Below are 6,589 nucleotides of genomic sequence, written 5' to 3' on the forward strand. Positions count from 1 at the left end.
TTTGAGAGCGAATGAACTCTGGAAATGTGGTAGGATTGCTACTATTAAGTGTCCATTTGAGGTTAGTGGCCATTAATTAATTACTTTATTTATTTATCTGAGACGGAGTCTTGCTCAGTCACCCAGGTTGGAGTGCAGTGTCATGATCTTGCCTCACTGTCACGATCTCAGCTCACTGCAACCTCTGCCTCCCGGGTTCAAGTGATTCTCCTGCCTCAGCCTCCCTAGTAAGTGGGATTACAGGCATGCACTAGCATGCCCAGTTAATTTTTGTATTTTCAGTAGAGACGAGGTTTCACCATGTTGGCCAGTCTGGTCTCAATCTCCTGACCTCAGGTGATCCACCTGCCTCAGCCTCTCAAAGTGCTGGGATTACAGGCGTGAGCCACTACGCCCAGTCTAGTGGCCATGAATTTAAAGTAAGACCAGTCAGCATGGCTGTGGGTTTTTCTCCAGCCTCAGTTAACCTAAGGGGACAGAGCTGAGTTTAACTAGGGCTGGGGTTTTGCAGGTGTATGTCATGGAAGGAAAGGGCATCAGACAGCAGAAGGTGTAGGCAATGGAGTGACTGTGGGGGTCTGTGATAGGAGGAAGGTGAAAACGTATAGTAATGTGAAATGTTGGAAAGATGATAGGATCCACTGAGAGAAGGTCCCAGTGGGGTCCATGAGTTACTGGAGTTGGGAGCCTTTCCCAAAAGCTGGGGAGCAGTCTGGGAATGAGATACTTGAAATCATGATGCTGGGGCAGTTTTGAGCAATGCCAAGATGTAGGGGTGTGACCAGAGATAGTGTGGCTGAGGTAGAGAGGAGGACAAGATCCTTCCAGAAAAGGAGATATTGAGGAACTGAAGGCAAATTAATTATGTTTTGTAATCAGTTTATCAGGAAAAAATCAGCTACTAATCACTTAAGATAAGAGAAGCTCTTAAAATTGGCTGCAAATTTTATATAGGCAAAACGTAAATCCAAAAACCTGTTTTAAGAGATGATTCTACTCAATAGAATCACCTCTTTATTCTGGACAGGAAAAATAAACAGGCAAGGAAAAGAGGGATGGACCAAGCCTGAAGCCCGTTTAAGGAAGACACCACCTACCACCATGGGAGATAGGCTGTCATCACTACCAGAACATCTGCCAACGCATCCTTGGCGAGAACTCTCATGTGGCTTTTCCTATTTATAAAGATGGCTAGGAAATATCATTTTTGGTTTTTAATCTAAGCAAACTGTTTTTAATCCAGACAACTAAATGACAAAGTGAGAAAGAAGGTAAAGGATGAATGCAGTGTTGTGCTCCAAATGTCTTGTACTGGCTGTGAGAGCTGATGGTGACATTTTCAGATTTTTTGCAAGCTTATCATTAAACACATTGCTAGCCTGAAATTGGCCATGGTGGGAGTATTTACACTGCAAAAATTGTCAAACACTGAAAATTAAGGCCCTGCTCCCTTTTGTGGAGAGGCAGTTGCTAAACTTTTACCAGCACACCACTGAATATCGGATAGGTAACTGGGAGTCCCTGCTACTGAAGGCTTTTTTTTTTTTTTTGGTCTTACTACATTTTCCACTTATTTCTGACTTTACTGGTTGAGACTTATTAACACATAGGTAAGTAATCTTTTGAAATACTTGGTGTTTTATTAATCCTCCTCTCTTTATTCTATTGAGTTTTATTCTTTCTGCAGAGAATGTACAAGTTGCTTCTTGGTAGTAAGTTAGGAGAGTCATAAAATATTGTGAATTTCTGTTCTAGACATTTAAAAAGTTTTATTTTAAAATATTCTGATCTAGAAAGATTCAGATATATTCAGAAATAGCTTCTTAATTTTATATTTGAAGCAATTGTGATATCAAGCTGTTGCTAAGACCATTAGCTTTTCTAAGGTATAATTTTACTGAGGTAGAAAAAAATACCTTACAATAATTTTTCTTCCCAAATTTAATCCTGAGAAAAGGGTAAAGTGGAATATTGTCCCCTCCTGGTTATAAGGAAGAGTCAATGGCTCTTCACTCTCAAGGACGAGACTTCCTAAATAGGTCTTTTCCCCTTTTCTTTAGAATATAAACAGGTACTTAAAAGCACAGCATTGACAACGACAAAGAATGCTTTCCTTTTGGCTTGAAAGAAGGCAATAAGAAGAAAGATTTTAGGAGCTGAGCTGGAAATTAAGAAGAAAGCCTCAAGGGTTTGTGAGCATGAACCTACTGAAGGGGTCTTGCCTCCAAGATAGTGTTTAGGATGTACAAAAAGAAGCACAGGAAACAAAGGTATGTATCAGTTAGAGTTGCAACATGTACCTTAGATGTTTCTTTGAAAAATCTCGCTTTGTATGACTTCCTTTAGTGTTATCCAACTGTAGTAGCTATGATGAAGAATCTCTTTAATAAAAAAATGATCCATATTGATCAGTCTGAACGGCTTGGCTATGCAGCTGAATTATACATATTTGAACACTGTCTATTGAGGGCTTTTAGAGGATGGTCAACAAATGACACCTGCTTGCTCTCCTAAGTATGAAGCCAAATAAAGACCAAAATCAGGCCCAGCACAGTGGCTCATGCCTGTAATTCCAGCGCTTTGGGAGGCTAAGGCGGGAAGATTGCTTCAGCCCAGGAGTTAAGGGCCACAGTGAGCTATCATTGCACCAGGGCACTCTAGCCAAGGTGGCAGACCCTGTCCCAAAAAAACAAAACAAACAAACAAAAATCAGAAGTCAGAGAGATAAAAGTCTAAATATGATCTTTATTATCTAAAACGTGGATTGGAAGATTTGGCCTTAGATCTGTGGCCAAATTTGCTTGCTAATATTTTACCTCTAAATTAAAAAGTCTCGGATACTACCATAGTGGAACAGCCACAGGCTGCAATTTATTTGCAATAACTGTGGATCACAAAAGGTCTCTCTCTCATGAGAAAATGCCCTTCTTCTGGTTTCCTGAAAGATTATTCCACTCTGTATCAGTTTATACCCTTAGTTACCTAATCTTTCAAAAGACAGGCTAATGTTGTGCTTTTCCATTTGAGACAAGGTGATCACTTTTTTCCCCAGCTAACCAAGGGAGGCTCCATTTTGCCTAAATAAGACTTCCTGAAGTTGTTCTTGTTTGTTTATTTTGAGGTCTTACTCTGTCTCCCAAGCTGGAGTGAAGTGGTGCAATCACATCTCACTACAGACTCGAACTCCTGAGTTTGAGCCCATCCTCTCATTTCAGCCTCCCTAGTAGTTCTAGATCTGCAGGTGCATGCCATCACAATCAGCTTTTTTTTTTTTTTTTTTTTTTAATGGAGATAGGATATTCCTGGTCTTGAACTCCTGGCCTCAAACAATCCTTCAGCCTTGGCTTCCCAGAATGCTGGGTAGAACCCAGAAGAATTCAGATGTAGGGGGGCCACCACATCCAACCAAGTTTGTGTTTTCTTCTTAAGGTACTTAAGCTCAAATTGTATCCATTTCAAATGGGTTGTATTGTCCTCAAAAGCCACGGCTAAGTTGGAATGCTTTGTGTAAAATCACAGGAGACAAAATAGTAAGTAAAAACATGGGAACGTTACTATAGAAAGTCCTGATGACAGTTAAAGAACAATATTAACTTAGTTGGCTAATGTTTAATGAGTACCTACTGCGTGCTGGGCACAGTTCTAAGCACTGGATGACTGCAATGAGCAAGAAGCTTCCACTTTAAGTTGGCAATGATATTTTAATTGAGGAGAGCAACAATGAACACTAGAACACAAGATCTAAGCTATGAGTACAATAAAACAGAGTAACGTAACAGAGAATGATGTTAGGGGGTGGACACGTTTATATTTTTCAACCATACTCTCAATAACCTCAGGAGTCTTCTCTTCAAAGAATGAAGAATTGCACAATTTCTTCACCAGCAACAACCTTTCTTTTCCTGTAGTCTCAACTCTTTCTCTCCATTGACTCCTTCCCCCGAACAGTAAACATCCTAAAAATATACACATATGCACACAACTTATAAATACACAAAACAGAGCCACAAAAATAAAACCCTTCTTGTTCCTAAATATTTATCTAGTTTTATCCATTTTCTTTTTCTCTTCTCATTCACACTTCCAGAAAGAGTAGTTTATGCCCCCACTGTCTTCATTTTCGTGAGTCACATTCATCCCATAACCCACTAAAATCCAACTTCTGTCTGCTCCATGCCATTGAAACTATTCTTGCTAAGACAGGGCCATTGCATACTGCTGGGTAGGTTGTATATATACAGTCTTTTCCTGGTTAAAATTTTATTGACCTTTGTATTGCCAAATCTAATAAATACTTTTCTGTCTTTATTCTATTGCATGGCTCAGATTCATTAAACACTACTAGACATTCTTCCATTCTCAAAAACCTTGGCTTTGTCAAAGGCTGGAAACAACACAACTGTCCGTTCCTAGAGGTCTAGCTGAATTAACACAATGGAGTACTTTGGAGCTATAACAAAGTGTTAGGACTGTTTTCTATATGCTACAGAGAGTAATTGCCAGGATATATTGTTAAGTGAAAAAAGTTGAGTAGAGAAAAATATGTATTGTAAGTTATCATTTATTTTTAAAAGGTGAGGGATGTGAACATATACATGTTTGATCATAAAAGAAATAATGGAAGGATAAACAAAAAAATATTTTACAGTTACATAGAGGGCAGAGGGGAAAAAAGGTAGAGAAAACAGGATGAAAACATTCATCTTAGCACCTTCTGGTAAAAATTAAAAAAAGAAAAGATGCTGATTTTACCTTACCACTGATTTTTACTAAACTTACAAGCTTTAGTTTAAGCAACAGGATCACAATTTCTTTTTCCTGTCACTAACACCCAGATTGTTGCAAATACTCAAAAGGGAAGTGCAAAGCATCATGCTGGAGGATTTCTATGCCTTAGCTTCTGCAGTATTTCTCTACAAAGGGGCCAGGATGACCATAGCATTCCTGTCTTCACTCTCAGAGCTGTACAAATTATGCTTTTCAATGCATTCTTGAACAAGATCTGGTAGCAAGTAGCGAACGCTCTGCCCCTTCTAAGGGCTCTCCGGATTTTTGTGGATGAGCTATCATTAGTGATCCATTCATTCACCACATTAATGTTGCTCTGGTGTTTCCATAGCACATTAAAGTCATGGATGAATTTCTGAGCATCATTTCCAGCCCGAGTAATACATATGAGCCCATAGTCGACCACAATTTGGGTGATGTCTTCACTTTTCCACAAATTAGGAACACCAAAGCACTCCAGTAAATCTGCCCCACACGGCAACTTGACCTTTGGTGCACCTTTTGATTTTGGCTCTAGGGATTTTTTTTTTTTTTTTTTTTTTGACTAGAATCTTGTCTTTGTTCAGTTCATCTCCTCTTCCATCCAGCCTTTCTGGCGTAGGTGAGTTCTGCTGGTGATCACAGTTACTAGCCTCCAGTTTCTCCTAATGGTGTTTTAGCACCATAGCAGTCTCTTTTCACTTTTTCTGAAGACTTTCCCATGTATCAACTTCCACTCATTTGGAATTCTTGGTGGCAAGTTCGGCTATGATGACCCGTTGATGGGCAGGAATGAGTCCTTTCTTCTTATAAGCATCACCAACAGGAAAGATCATGCCTTTGACAATTCTATATCTTCGTGTTCCATTCATATAGTCCTTGGCCAGCTCAAACAACCTGAGGTGCCTGTTGGTGATAGGACTGATGGAGCTACAGCTAGGAGAACCACTTCAGTCTTCTCTGAATTTTCCATGGTTAGAACTTGAAGTTGTTGATGTAAATGGAAAACTGTGATGCCTCCCTTGCTTTTACAAAGGAAATTCTTTGAATCTGAAGTGTCTTGCTAGGTAGACTATTGGAACCATTCCAATTAGTGTGTCAACAGTCTTCTCTAAGGTGAGCTAGAAAAATGGTTTTGTATCCAAATTGTAACTTGCACCCTCACTGTCCACTGGCCTGAGTGCTCCTGGAGACAACCCATGCCCAGGATGCCAGTGAGGGAAATATTTTTCCTATTGTATTTTTACTGGACCTTTTCCAGTATTCAGTACAGTAACATGCTATATAGATTTATAGCCTAGGAACAATAGGCTACAGCATATAGCCTAGGTGTGTAGTAGGCTATACCATCTGGGTTTGTGTAAGTACAGTCTATGATGTTCACACAACAATGAAATCACCTAACAATGCATTTCTCAGAATGTATCCATATCATTAGCAACATATGATGGGGTAATAAAAAGTAATTACTTTAACATTGTCATCAACCAAGCTTTTCCACATAAAAGAAAAGCAATAGAAATATAAATTTAAACAGTTTAATTAAAACTACTTTAACCTTAATTTTGAACTGAGAATATCAGTATGAACTCATGATGTACTTTGTCTAAAAATACATATTCCCTGGCTCTTTTGAAGAAAAAGTTTTACAAACAATTACCAATGCAATAGCAGTGAACGTCTTTCACACCCAGATTGTGACCTCTAAATAACATTCCCCATTTAAAGAAACTAAAACATTTTGGAGAAATGACTGATTCTACATCTGGAGAAAGACATGCATAAGATAACTATGGGTCATTCTTCCTTCCCCTCCCTCCCT

The 6,589-nt window shown here is 39.1% G+C and overlaps 1 pseudogene; it reads right to left on the reverse strand.

Moving 5' to 3' along the window:
- Positions 1–4,886: 4,886 nt before the first annotated feature.
- On the reverse strand, positions 4,887–5,740 carry LOC105544604 (annotated as a pseudogene).
- Between the last annotated feature and the right edge of the window lie 849 nt (positions 5,741–6,589).

This window comes from Mandrillus leucophaeus, unplaced genomic scaffold, assembly GCF_000951045.1.
Source record: "Mandrillus leucophaeus isolate KB7577 unplaced genomic scaffold, Mleu.le_1.0 Scaffold301, whole genome shotgun sequence".
In the NCBI taxonomy this organism is placed as follows: Eukaryota; Metazoa; Chordata; class Mammalia; order Primates; family Cercopithecidae; genus Mandrillus; species Mandrillus leucophaeus.